The sequence below is a fragment of the Papaver somniferum genome, chromosome 3 (genome assembly GCF_003573695.1).
Source record: "Papaver somniferum cultivar HN1 chromosome 3, ASM357369v1, whole genome shotgun sequence".
NCBI lineage: Eukaryota > Viridiplantae > Streptophyta > Magnoliopsida > Ranunculales > Papaveraceae > Papaver > Papaver somniferum.
Genome location: NC_039360.1, coordinates 186522976 through 186539174, shown reverse-complemented (window position 1 = coordinate 186539174; position 16199 = coordinate 186522976).

The following is a 16199-nucleotide window of genomic DNA, read 5'->3' as shown; positions in this document are numbered from 1 at the left end:
ATGCGACCGCGGCATGGTGACGCTTTTTGTGCAACCGACGCCATAGTCATGCCAAAAGGAAGTATAATAAGGCCATAATGTGGAAACGGCCACTGGAGCAAGAGTTGCTATGAGTGGCTATGATATGGCGTCATTCCTGGGGTTTCCTGGGTGTCGTATGGCTCGTGGCATGTTGTTGGGCCCAAAGTGGCGTGATTTGAGCCACAACTGGATATTAGGGTTTCGTTAATACGCCTAAAGAAGAGTCGTGCTTCTGACTAGAAAACCCTAATTTAAGCACATCATGGCGTTGGCCACGAACAAGAGGTAGGTTAGCACGTAGGGCGCTATTTACGACACATTGGCACGATCGACATGCTACTGCGGCAAAGTGTCATGTTTGGCATGTTCGACATGCTACTGCGGAAAAGTGGAACGTTTGGCATGCCAATTAGCGTATTGGAGCGGCTTTTGGAAAGCCTATTTGGCATTGTGACCTTCTGGCGTAACTTTGCCTCTTTTGATACTGTGGTAGGTTTAGAGCGACCCGATTGGTCGAAAAAAGAGGGTCCGGCCAAGCATGGGCGTGGCCACACTTCTGGTGTGCATGGAGGATTTAAAGCGACCTGATTGGTCGATGGGAAATAGGGTCGGCAAGTATGGGCCTAGCCACAACTCATGTACGTGTGGCGGGTTTAAGGCGACCTGATTGGTCGACAGGAAACAGGGGCCGGTTCGAGCAGCATGGGGTGTGGCCACTTGCAAGTGGCGCTGCCTGGCCTATGGCATGACCACACCTTCCTTTGTTGCTGCTCCTATTCCGCGGCTCCTTTTATTCCTTGTTTTCTGATTTTAGGCAGGATTTTGCACATACTAATCCATGGCGGATTAATTACCTAGTCCACCTAGGCTTAATTTCGACAGACAAGGTCTAATATACTGCGCAAAGCGCAAAACCCTAATTTTTTTCAAATTAGTCAGGGTAATATCTGAATCTTGTGAATTATCACAAAATTGATTGAATCATATGTGTTAACACAAAGTACTTTAAGTTCATTGCCAGAGAGCGGTATGCATTCCGATTAAATACTTTATGCAAGGACCTTAACCTTGATACTTGGAAATTCGTGTTACTCTGCTGCGAGTGAACAGAAATTGTCATGCCATATTAACATTAAGGGTTCATCCGTGGAACATAGCACAAAAAGCATTCAAAGAAACTTTATATTAACTGAGTAATAAAGGAAAGGTGCCAAAATTTATAGAATAACTGGGATTGTTGCTATATGCACCACTCTGGATAAATTTCATGTGAATATATTGAGTTGCTCAATAAATGCGTCAGTGAAGAGGTTGAACACTCGTCACTTTACATGGATCCTGAAAAATCGGGGGTCTAACAACACCACCCAATATTTCGCTTAGCAATCTGTATGGACTAACTCCGAAATACTTTGCTAGAGAATCAACTAGACAGTCAGACTCAATCTAGATAAAAGTATCTCAAGGAGTTAATATGTCTCTCTTGATTTGATTTTTACTCAAGCTAAAAACAATAGCGAGTCTTTATCAAATACAAGGAATACTTGGACGGTACCAAAGACCAATGTCCAAGGATCAATCAATATCAATCAACAACCAAAGGTTGGATTTCTAATTGTTGATCACGGACGCACAACCTGTATTATTTAAATTATATAAAATATAATGCGGAAAATAAATAACACAGACACCAGAAATTTTGTTAACGAGGAAACCGCAAATGAAGAAAAACCCCGAGACCTAGTCCAAATTGAATACACACTGTATTAAGCCGCTACAGACAATAGACTACTGCAAACTAACTTCGGACTGGACTACAGTTGAACCCCAATCAGTCTCCCACCGATCCAAGGTACAGTTGTACTCCTACGCCTCTGATCCCAGTAGGATACTGCGTACTTGGTTCCCTTAGTTGATCTCACCCACAACCAAGAGTTGCTGCAACCCAAAATCACATACTTGATAATAAACAGATCTGTCTCACACAGAAAAGTCTATCAAAGGATAAATCTGTCTCCCACAAATAAACCCTAGGTTTTGTTCCGTCTTTGGATATAAAATCAAGGTGAACAGGAAGCAATTGATAATACGGTCTTATATTCCCGAAGAACAGCCTAGCTTAATCAATCACCTCTCTAAAATCCTTCCTGACTACACAAGCGGATTGTCGAGGAATCACAAACAGTGAGACGAAGATGTTTGTGACTTTTTTATCTTTCCTATCGGAGAACTCTCACAATCTCAAGCCAATCAATCGAATGTACACGTATGATAGAAGATGCAAGATCAGATCACACAACTACGATAAAGTAGTATCGGTCTGGCTTCACAATCCCAATGAAGTCTTTAAGTCGTTAACCTGATTTTAGAGAAGAAAATCAAAGGTTAATGGAGATCGACTCTAGCGGGCGCACTAGTAGCACACATACGTGTGGGGATTAGTTTCACAATGCTAGATGTCTCCTTTATATAGCCTTCAAATCAGGATTTTTCCTTAGGTACAAAGCAATCCTTATTCACCGTTAGATGAAAACCTGATTTAGATTCAATCTAATATTTCTCAACTGCTAGATCGAAAACTTAGCTTGTCACACACACTTGGGTAGACGTTTACTGGGTTCGTGAAAACCATGCCCAAACGTGTACGTGTATGTTGGTTCAACATAGTAACCCAAAAGATTAACCATATGAGCATTTCATATTAACCTTGTTCTTCTTCACCATAACTAGTTCAATTGACTCAAATAAACTAGTTAAAGAGTTGTTCAATTGCTATGAGATCTTATGTAACTACACAAGACACAATTGAAACAAAGATGATTCGATTCGATTGAATCGTCTCATGAACATTATACCCACGGTTTGCATAAAGCATTCCTTAGTAATTTAATGTTTCGTGTTCAGAGCACATCTTTAGATCATAACCACTTAAGTTCACAAACAAGTTCGCGGACTTGAGTTAATCGATTGAGTTTTCCAAACTCAGCAGAAATTCTCGGAAAGAGAACTTCCGCCTGTTCGCGGACTGAGTTCGCGGACTTAGCACACAAATGAATTTGGAAAATCCAGCAGAAATTATCGGTCGAGAACTTCCGACAGTTCGCAGACTGGGCAAGCCAATTCCACAATCCTCCCGATTTCTCTTGATCAACAAATTTCGAAAACTCCGGTTCAAGGAATACATGGTTATGTAATCTAAACTTTCATTTCAATCATTGAGACATTCTCAGAGGACGCTATGTAGCTGTTCTTCACAGACCGATTCACGTCAGATCAATTCTCAAAGTGATTGAAACTTTTCATGACTTTCGTCACTAGGTGAAGATAAACTTGATCAAAGCGAAACGCTTTACCAATACACGATTTCGAGATAAAAGATAAGCAATGAATGCTCAACTCGAAATATCAAATGTGTATGATCTGGTCTATATAGCATACGACTTTTGTCTCATAAGAAGTAGGAGATAGAAGAGATAGACTTTTGAGTGATAGATAAGTTCAAGTCTCCACATACCTTTTTGTTGATGAAGTTCCACGGTTCCTTGTATAGATCTTCGTCGTTGTATGATGAATCGCCATGAAGTCCTTGAGCTCAACTACACTTTTCTATCCTAGTCCGAGACTTATCTATGTAGGCTAGAAATCAAGACTTTGAGTTTTGATCGCTAACATTGACAAACATGCTTGAGATAACAACGCATGCGAGGTTGAACGAGCTATGCTCTAACAATCTCCCCCTTTGTCAATTTTAGTGACAAAACTATTAATACATATGGAATACAAAAAAGATAAACTTTAGTGGCTCCTATTCCATAGTCTAATCTTCAACGTTCCTTGAAATCTTCGTCCTTCCAAGTACTCCAATGATCCCAAAGGTTGTAAGTTTAGCACCATCGTTGTTGAAGATCCGTAGCTATAACAATGAGAGAAATCGATATTCTCGATCATTATTATACAGTGTCATAGTATTATTATATAACATCAAAGTCCAATTGTATCACGACTTTAACAATAATACTACAGTGATATGTATCACTCCCCCTTAGTCAATACTCCATCTCGATCATGGAAACCACTCCCCCTTACACAATGATCCGAAAACCATATGTATTTGTAGTGTGAACTACAATATTTATCCCCCTTTTTGTCAATAAAATTGGCAAAGGTGCAAGAATGGGATCATAATGAAATTTCCACAAGAGACATTTCATGACCAAAAGAAAAATACATACCAACTTAATTTAGATGCAATCTAATAGCCGAAGCTAACAACATTCATCAAGGAGTTTTAAGATACAAGATAACCCCTATAAAATTCCACAGCCACACTCCCCGCAAGATATTAACATTAAGCACAAGTTCAAAAGAAGTCTCCCCCATTTGATGTCATTCTCGAGAGAACAAAAAGAGCGACCTTAATTTCGAAAGAAAAGAAGGATTTTTTATTGGACACCAAAAACCATAGGAATGATTTTCTATATCCAAATCTCAACCAAATTAACCACAAGTAACCCATGATTAACCCAATTGGAATACGCAACCAAAATCAAACCACAAAAGTGATCAATTTAATTGAAAGTGATCAACATAAGTAAACTCACGGAGCTACGACTAAGTCAATCACACGGAGATGACTAACTTAACCGTTGAAATACTCAACATAAGGAAAACCTTACAGAATATATGACTACATTAACCAAAGAACATGATAGTGTAGCCTTTCATATACTCAACACAAGAACTTGTGGAACATATGAAAACTCAACTAGATTAATTACAAGAGAACCTATAATTAGTCTAATTGGAATACAAATAACCAAACTAATTACCGAAGTAATCAATTTAATTATTTTGGGCTCAACATAAGAGAACTTATGGAACCCCGACCAAGTTCATCATAGAACATGACAACCTTAACCGTACATGTAATCGACATAAGAAAGAAAACTTATGGAGTACAAACTAAATAACCAAACAGGTTGATTAATTTAGTTCTTAATGCTCGACATATAGAATCTTATGGAACAACAAAGCCAAGGTAAATCGACTTAGTTGTGAGATGCTCAACATAAGACACACAATGGATCCTTCACGGTAAAACATAATAAAATGGATAAATGGAGATCAATACCGTGGATAAAATACAAGGATCTATTCTATCTTCCATCATAACGACATAATAGACTTTATCCTTGTTGAACAAAATATTTTATCCTATTTTCCATAAAATACATGACTGCATAGGCATATCTTTTGTATATGTAAAAAGTTCATTCGTCCTTTCATCAATACGAATACCAATTCATGAACGACTTTACTTTTGACTGCAATATGGGACCTTCAAGTTCACGGACGTAAACAATACATATCCCATAAAAATATTGCAATATCACAAACCATTAAGATACTGCAATAAACATCATCCTCCAAATATTTTTAGAATTTAATACCAATAAACCTAAAAAATAACATAAGAAGATGAAAACAAAAATAGTTATGTGTAGTCAAAATCATCGCTATTCAAAGCACTAGTTATTCTTCCAACTAATTTATAAAGAACACATCCTAGGCGACAATCCCTTTGAGAAATTCAGCATCATTCCCGAACTCCTTGTTGTAAACAGACATTGGAACATACGGTTCACGAAGATAGGAGTTTATATCAACGAACTGTCTTGGCTGATTATGTCGTACCAAGGCTCTCTAAATTTTTAAGTACTTTGACACAAAAGCCTTTATTTCACGAATCTCCTTTCTTACTTCCTTCAACTCATCAAGAACATCGGAAAATTTCTGAGAGTTAGAAGGCACAGCCCTGGAATTTCTTGTATTCCTTCTTTTTCTTTTCAGGGACTTAGAAACAAGAGATTTTTCTTTTTCCTTGATTGAATATTTAACAATCATGTTGACATCCTTTCCATCTGACATGGTGCTTTGAGAACAGTTATAAACAACTGGATTTGTGTGATTGAATCACCTAACTCAACAAGCAATCTTATATAGGATTCCAAAAAGGAAAAAGGAATCTAGGGTTCGAAACCTATTGACAGGTTCGTATACGCCCAACTTTAAAACCCTATAAAGAGTAGAATTGTCGATAATAACCCTTTATTTTATTTGATAGACAGAAAATAACAAATCTAAGAAAAGAAGGAAAAACTTTACTGAAGCCTGAATCAGCACTCAATCTTGTCTCTTTTTGATCAGGCACATGAGACAAGATTTTTTCCAACAACACAATCAAGTTGTGTTGCGATGAACAACGATTTGTCCATCTTTTTCCTCAAGGAAGGAATCTTCAGACTTCTGTCTATCAAAACGATTCGACCATACTTCTTTTCAAATGGTCTTACTATATCCCTAGAAACCAACTTCTTAGACGGAAATAAGATCCTACATACCTAGGCGGTCTTCTGAGCAAGTTTCAGCTTCCTTGCTAATCGATCTGCTCTTCGTTGAAGTTTGCTGGCGTGCCTTATTTGGTGCTTGTACATGTAACACCTTGATAGTTCGTGTCCCTTCATCGAACAAAACGAGCACGTCAAACTTGGATAGTATTCAGGCATCTGAGATGTGCAAGCAGCTAGACATACAGTATTTCCTGAAATATTACTGATAGGGTTTCCAGTTAGAGAATTTTCCATCTTGATTGGGTTTCCTTCTTCTCCGAACCCATTGAGGTTGATATATGTATTGCTACAAGTATCAAAATTGATGTTTTCACCAAGGATCCCTACACTTGATTTCCTATCTTCATCAGAATCATAGGTTTCAGACATTTCATCAAGTGTTACATCTAGACCTTTGTTCCTAGTGTATTTTCTACGATTTGTCCATTCGTTAGCAAAATGGCCAAAACCCTTACACTTAAAGCACTGAGGCATGTCCTCGTCATCAGCCTCGTCAGCATCCCTGTTTTTAGGAGGTGCGCGACCGTGAGGTTTGTCTCTTGAAAACCGTTTACTTCTGTTCAACAGAAGATCCCTAAACTGTCTTGTGATCAAGGAGACCGACTTGTCAAGGTCTTCATCTGAAAAATCGTTCTCAGATTGATCATCCTCAGAGACATGAACACTTTTACCTTTAGCAAGTAATTTAGTGCTCTTCTGTGCTTTAAAGGCAACATCCTTACCGACTTTGGATGTATGCTCATGGTCAAAGATCTTTAGCTTCCCAATCAAGATGTTTCTGGAAAGATTATTGAGGTTATTCCCCTCAACGATGGCATGCTTCTTAGACTCGTATCTAGATGGCAGTGATCTGAGAATTTTCATCACAATGTACTTTTCAGGAATAGTCTTACTCAATGCAAAAGATACATTAACAATTTCAGACACTTTGTGATTAAACTCATTAAATGTTTCTTCATCTGCCATACGAAGGTTCTCCCAATCGGAATTAAGGTTTTGAAGCCTAGCTTCCTTTTCACTGGAGTTTCCTTGAAATACGGTTTCTAAGATATCCCAAGCATCTTTAGACCTAGTGCAATTAGACACATGGTGTTGAAGACTTGGGGCAATGGCATGTATGATAGCATTTAACCCTTCAGAATTCTTCTTTGCAGCAAGAATCTCGGCAGCATTATATTCACCAATATTCTTGGGAACAGTTTCGTCTCCAGCTGCAACAACGGGCGCATCATAACCATTCACCACATATACCCATGATTGAAAATCACGCGATTGAAGAAAAGCTCGCATAACAATTTTCCACTATAAGTAATCAGAGCCATCGAAGACTGGTGGTACGTTAATAGAGATAACACCTCTGTCCATAGAGTCAGATCTCTACACACACAGACTTGTTAGGTCTTGAACGTGTTTTCCTGCTCTGATACCAATTGAAAAAGCGGGGGTCTAACAACACCACCCAATATTTCGCTTAGCAATGTGTATGGACTAACTCCGAAATACTTTGGTAGAGAATCAACTAGACAGTCAGACTCAATATAGATAAAAGTATCTCAAGGAGTAAATATCTCTCTCTTGATTTTATTTTTACTCAAACTAAAAACAATAGCGAGTCTTTATCAAATACAAGGAATACTTGGCCGGTACCAAAGACCAATGTCCAAGGATCAATCATATCAATCAACAACCAAAGGTTGGATTTCCAATTGATGATCACGAACGCACAACCTGTATTATTTCAATTATATAAAATATAATGCGGAAAAGAAATAACACAGACACCAGAAATTTTGTTAACGTGAAAACCGCAAATGCAAAAAACCCCGGGACCTAGTCCAGATTGAATACACACTGTATTAAGCCGCTACATACACTAGCCTACTGCAAATTAACTTTGGACTGGACTATAGTTGAACCCCAATCAGTCTTCCACCGATCCAAGGTACAGTTGTACTCCTACGCCTCTGATCCCATCAGGATACTGCGCACTTGATTCCCTTAGCTGATCTCACCCACAACCAAGAGTTGCTGCAACCCAAAATCACAAACTTGATAATAAACAGATCTGTCTCACACAGAAAAGTCTATCAAAGGATAAATCTGTCTCCCACAGATAAACCCTAGGTTTTGTTCCGTCTTTTGATATAAAATCAAAGTGAACAGGAAACAATTGATAATCCAGTCTTATATTCCCGAAGAACAGCCTAGATTAATCAATCACCTCTCTACAATCCTTCCTGACTACACAAGCGGATTGTCGAGGAATCACAAACAGTGAGACGAAGATGTTTGTGACTTCTTTATCTTGCCTATCGGAGAACTCTCACGATCTCAAGCCAATTAATCGATTGTACTCGTACGATAGAAGATGCAAGATCAGATCACACAACTACAATAAAGTAGTATCGGTCTGGCTTCACAATACCAATGAAGTCTTTAAGTCGTTAAGCTGATTTTAGAGAAGAAAATCAGAGGTTAATGGAGATCGACTCTAACGGGCGCACTAGTAGCACACAGACATGTGGGGATTAGTTTTGCACAATGCTAGATGTCTCCTTTATATAGCCTTTAAATCAGGGTTTTTCCTTAGGTACAAAACAATCTTTATTCACCGTTAGATGAAAACCTGATTTATATTCAAGCTAATATTTCTCAACCATTAGATCGAAAACTTAGCTTGTCACACACACTTGGGTAGACGTTTACTGGGTTCGTGAAAACCATGCCCAAACATGTACGTGTATGTTGGTTCAACATAGTAACCCAAAAGGTTAACCATATGGGAATTTCATATTAACCTTGTTCTTCTTCACCATAACTAGTTCAATTGACTCAAATGAACTAGTTAAAGAGTTGTTCAATTGCTATGAGATCATATGTAACTACACAAGACACAATTGAAAAAAAGATGGTTGAATTCGATTGAATCGGCTCATGAACATTATAGCCACGGTTTGCACAAAGCATTCCTTAGTAATTTAATATTTCATGTTCAGAGCACATCTTTAGATCATAACCTCTTAAGTTCACAAACAAGTTCGCGGACTTAAGTTAATCGGTTGAGTTTTCCAAACTCAGAAGAAATTCTCGGAAAGAAAACTTCCGCCAGTTCGCGGACTTAGCACACAAACGAGTTTTGGAAAATACAGTAGAAATTCTTGGTCGAGAACTTCCGAAAGTTCGTGGACTGAGTTCGCGGACTTAGCACACAAATGAATTTTGGAAAATCCAGCAGAAATTATCGGTCGAGAACTTCCGACAGTTCGCGGACTTGGCAAGCCAATTCCACAATCCTTCCGATTTCTCTTGATCAACAAATTTCGAAAACTTCGGTTCAAGGAATACATGGTTATGTAATCTCAACTCTCATTTCAATCATTGAGACATTCTCAGAGGACGCTATGTAGCCGTTATTCACAGACCGATTGACGTCAGAGCAATTCTCAAAGTGATTGAAACTTTTCATGACTTTCGTCACTAGGTGAAGATAAACTTGATCAAAGCGAAACGCTTTACCAACATAAGATTTCGAGATAAAAGATAAGTAATGAATGCTCAGCTCGAAATATCAAATGTGTATGATCTAGTCTATATAGTATACGACTTATGTCTCATAAGAAGTAGGAGATATAAGAGATAGACTTTTGAGTGATAGATAAGTTCAAGTCTCCACATACCTTTTTGTTGATGAAGTTCCACGGTTCCTTGTATAGATCTTCGTCGTTGTATGATGAATCGCCATGAAGTCCTTAAGCTCAACTACACTTTTCTATCCTAGTCCGAGACTTAGCTATGTAGGCTAGAAATCAAGAGTTATAGTTTTGATCACTAACATTGACAAACATGCTTGAGATAGCAACGCATGCGAGGTTGACCGAGCTATGCTCTAACATCTCCATTTCTTTGCAGTGTGACGCCACATTAAATGCAGGGTTTTACAAATTTAGCCATGAACTAAAAACCACCATTAACAGATAGGAATGAAACAGTTTGAGTCAAAATATTACTAACCTCAAGAGGAAGGTTGATGTCGTCGATGTAGCTCTTTCCTTCTTCACATTCTTCAAGTCTTCACGTAATACTTGTAAGTTTTATATCCTAGTAACTTTCTAGCTAACCTATATGAAGTTGACTCTAGAAAATAATCAAGCGACTCTTTAAATAAGTTTTGCTTCACTAACATATGACAACCAAACTTGACATACCAATGCTTGGTGGGTTCAACCGAGTAATTCTCTAACAAGCTCCCCCTTTGTCAATTTTAGTTACAAAACTCTTACATCATATGGATAAAAAAATTACAAGAATTCATTACACATACACTTGATTCCAAGTTTCAACAACACACTAACATGTATACATTCAATCCATAAATGACGTTGTTGACATTATAATAACAAAGCTAATACTCCCCCTAAAGTTAAGATAAGTATATTTTCAATCCGCACATCTTTGCTATTCCCTTTGTAGTCCATATAACTACAAGTATCAGTATGATATGTTACTCCCCCTTAGTCTATGCTTTAATCTTTCGTTAGATATAACGTTTAAGCACCATTGTCATTTTCTTAATGATGACAAATCACTTGTTTACTCCATATATTTCTCCCCCTTTTTGTCAGAAAATGACAAAGGTACGAGCAAATAAAGGACAAACCGAAAGGATCTTACAAATCTTAAAAGACTTGCAACCTATAACAGTTAAGAACGAGGGTTCCACACACCATTTTAGATAACCAATATCAAAACCGAAACTACAAAGTATTTTTTTTTTTGATATGTTACCAAGGAAACAATTGCCCGAAGCAATTTTCCCTAATAGTTTAGCAAATCAAAAATTGATTAAAACCTTAGTTCTTTTGCTAAACCGATTGTACAAATACAATCGCTTGTTTGATAAGACCAAAACAAAGTTCAGAATTAACTTTATTTTTCTCATCAGGTTCTAATTATTCGAACAATAACTTAGACCTTTCACTTTTAAACAAGACAAGTACTAGGTTAGTTAACTAGCATTTCTTGTTAAGGCATTCGATTAGACTTGAACAACCGAAACCTCCACTTTGATAAGTCTAATTAAGATCAGAATTAACTTAGTTTCTCTTATCCGGAATCGAATTGGACTAAACAATTCATCTCGAAAACCTTTTTGTTAAGCCATAAACAATTCATACAAACCAAATAAATCAACTTGCATAATTATTTACCTCAACCGGAAGCAATTGAAATATACACAGACATAATAGTACCGCAATTCCACCGTAATTTTGTAAGCCTAAACAATTGATTCCAAACAATAAAGCAAGATAACAATAGTTTTTCTTGACCGGAAACAATTGAATCACACAAACATCCATACACAAATAATGGAATAAACATCAACTGTACCGAAATTTTGTTAAGCAAAAGCAATAAATATATGCAATAAAATCAGGTTTTTCTTAAACAGGAAAACAATTAATTAACAAATTCGTTACCTCAAATTCCGCATCCTCTTCACCTTTTCTTTGCATCTTTCCGGGGAGGAATATCACCGTGTTGTCATATGAAAATTGGTTGAAAATCCGTTTTAACTAATACGATGCAAAAGTTGAAAATCCGAAACACATATGAAAAGACGAGGGTACCCAAATATACCTCAATCTAAAACTTTTCCACCTATAAGTCCTTTCTCTGAAAGTGACAGTCTATGGACTAAGTCGAGACAATACAACTAATCGGTTCACACTTCGTGTGATCGTCTATGGATACGATATCGAGACAATGCAACAACAAGATAACTTGTGTGATTGACTATGGATACAAGATCGAGATAATACAACAATGAAGTATATTTACTTGATAATAGGTTCAGACTTAACCAAACCCAATAGGATTGCTATCAAGTAAATAGGAATTAACTTTTGTGTATTTTACTTCTCATTATAATAAGACAATTATAATTGCGGAAATATAAAGTAAAAGACACAACAAGATTTTATTAACGAGGAAACCGCAAGTGCAGAAATACCCCGGGACCTTGTCCAGAATTGAATACTCTCAGGATTAAGCCGCTATACAAAATCTAAACCAACTTCGTATAGTTGAGACCAAGCAACTAAATCTACAGTTCACCTAGTTCCGTCTGTATTCCTGCGCCTCCAACTTGCAATAAGTTATGCACTTGGAACAATTTCTTTGGTTCGTATTCCAAACAGTAAAGGAACAACAAATTTGTTCGGTAACAACTCTTTTCAATCAACGTGATATGAGTTTGACAAAAGGCTCTTCCGTTTATCCCAATAAACTCCTTTGTCAGGTCCTTGGATCTATCTTTTCAACAACTACCAAAGCAATTGTTGAGATTATGCAATCAATACTTTGAATCACAAAGAAACGTATTGATTCCGATCTACTCAACTAATCAATCCAATCTATCACAAGGATAAACCGATTATAGTTGGATCCCTTTCCAGCCGAAACAAGTTTTGTGCACACCAAAAGTTATGAACCCAAATATCTTCTTTGTCTTCAAATCTTCTTTGATCTTCAATAAACACCTGCACACAATAAACTTGAATCTCTTTTGATCAATCACACACAGAACGGAGTCTGTTAACGATGGATTATCACAAGACGTCTTTAGATCTACAAACAGTTCTAAAGATCCCCGTCGACACTTTGATCTAGTTTGAGTGAATCTTATATCAGAAGAGAAGATTCTCAAGCATAAACAAACTAGGTGCAATCAAAGTTCAACAACTGTTAGTCAATCAAATCAACCGAAAACTAATAATAAACTGCAGTTATCTAGTTTCCCACCAATGGTACTCGTAGAGCTTCCCAATCCCAAAGAAGTCTTTAAAACGAGCGGTCGTAAGAGATTTCGCCTGATTAGGATACTTTCCTTTCCGAATAGACGGCTCCACCAGTAAAAACACAACTAGGTAGTTTTGCTGGCCCTAAGGATTAGTTTGCTATAAATGCAAACTTCAGTATTTATAGACAAGGAAGTTTGGACACCAAGGAATTTCCAAAACCGAATATTCTCAAAGATATGCAATAACGGAAAAAACGGTTTTCATAATTCCTGGAAATGCTTTGTCCAAATATTGACCGAAATCTCAGTAGAAAATCTCCAACTAGTAAATGCACATTACTAATTTTTTTATTTTCTAAAGATATGCATTTTAATTGCTGGAAATTAAAAGCATATAAAACTAAAAACCTTAATTAAAAGATTCTCAATTTATTTCGATCCGGGATTCTCCTTTAGATATTAAGGAATATCTTTGAAAAATAAAAGATAAGAGTTACTGCACATGTTCAAATTATGTCGACATCTTTACTTTGTAAATCCTTTTTTCATTTATACAATCTTGGAACCGGTTTGCCACACTTCCAAACAAGTTTTTAATTGGTTCATCTGACTTCCAAGAACTATGTGATTGATTATCCTATCAAACCACCATTAATGGGTTTCACGGTTCTACCTCAACATAAAGTTTTCTACCTCCAAGTGGGTACTAGGATCAGTTACACTAGTTACCGTAAAATGGATAACTAAGTACTAGGATCGGTTACCACTTCTTATGGTAAAACTTATGATCGGTTGACCAAGTTATAGGATCGGTTACACAAACTTACTAAAACTTGTTGAACCTCTTACAAGGATCGATTACACTCTCTCTTGTGGTCGGTCACACCTCTTACTAGGATCGGTTACCCAATGGCTAGTATTTAGTCACACCAATTTCAAGATATCGATCTTACCATCTCATGTGATTACTTAAGATCGGTTTCACTAATAAAAGTCATACCAATACAAAAGTCAGGCCTTGTGAATAGTTTTACCAAGATACATAAACAAGTTATGATCGGTTATACTAAACACACATATTTGTAATTCAAAATATTTTCAACGAATAAAAATACCAATAAGCCTAGTGATTTCCCTTTCGATTCACAAAACAAGTTTATGAATTTACTTCCTTTAAACGAATGTAAAACATTGTTTCCTAGGACGAAATTTTCACCCATACCCATACATAGTCACAATAACATTCATATGATTATGTTGATGTCTTATATACGAAGTTCAAAAGATAGAAGTTATACTTCGTATTGTAATTCCTTAACACTATGTCTAACTAGAATACAATATTCACAGCTTCGCAGTTATGTTTTCAATATGCACGACTTGAAAGATACGTTAGGGAATGAAACAGTTCAAGTCAAATATTACTAACCTCAAGTGGAAGGATGATGTCGTCGTTGTAGCTCCTTACTTCTTCACATTTTTCAAGTCTTCACGTAATATTTGTAATGTCTCATATCCTAATACTTTCAAGCTATCCTATACGAAGTTAACTCTAGTTAATAATCAAGCAACTCTTTAAATGAGTTTTGGTTAACTAAAATATGATAACCAATCTTGACATACCAACGCTTGGTGGGTTCAACCGATCTATGCTCTAACAATCTGCACCTTTGTCAATTTTGGTGACAAAACTCTTACATCATATGGATAAACAAATTACAAGAATTCATTACACATACACTTGATTCCAAGTTTCAACAACACAATAACCTGTATACATCCAACCCTTTAAATGTAGTTGTTGACATTATAATAACAAAGCTAATACTCCCCCTAAAGGTAATACAGGTATATTTTCAATCCGCATGTCTTTTTTATTCCCTTTGTAGTTAAGATAACCACAAGTATCAATATGATATGTTTCTTCCCCTTACTCTATGCTTTACTCTTTCGTTAGATATAACGTTTAAGCACCATTGTCCTTTCCCGTAATGATACCAAATCAATATCAAATCACTTGTTTACTCCATATATTTCTCCCCCTTTTTGTCACAAAGTGAAAAAGGTACGAGCAAATAAAGGATAGACCGAAAGGATCTTACAAATCTTACAAAGAGACTTGCCACCTATAAGAGTTAAGCACGAGGGTTCCACACACCATTTTAGATAACCAATATCAAAACCGAAACTACAAAGTAATGTTGTTTTGATATGTCACCAAGGAAACAATTGCTCGAAGAAATTTTCCCTAATAGTTTAGCAAACCAAAAATCGACTAAGCACCTTAGTTCCTTTGCTAAACCGATTGTACAAATGCAATCGCTTGTTCGATAAGACCAAAATAAAGATCAGAATTAACTCTATTTCTCATCAGGTTCTAATTATTCAAATAATAACTTAGACCTTTCACTTTTAAACAAGACAAGTACTAGGTTAGTTAACTAGCAATTCTTTTTAAGGCATTCGGTTAGACTTGAATAACCGAAACCTCCACTTTGATAAGTCTAACTAAGATCAGAATTAACTTAGTTTCTCTTATCCGGAATCGAATTGGACTAAACAATTCATCCCGAAAAACTTTTTGTTAAGCCATAAACAATTCATACAAACCAAATAAATCAACTTGCATAATTATTTACCTCAACCGGAAGCAATTGAAACAACATAGACATTAAAGCACCGCAATTGCACCGAAATTTTGTAAGCCTAAACAATTGATACCAAAAAATAAAGCAAGATAACAATAGTTTTTCTTAACCGGAAACAATTGAAACACACACACATCCATACACAAACAATGGAAGAAACATCAATTGTACCGAAATTTTGTTAAGCAAAAGCAATAAATATATGCAATAAAATCAGGCTTTTCTTAAACATGAAAACGATTAACTAACAAATTCGCTACCTCAAGTTCTGCATCCTCTTCACCCCCAAAGATATGTCATTTAGCAGAGTTCAAGATAGAA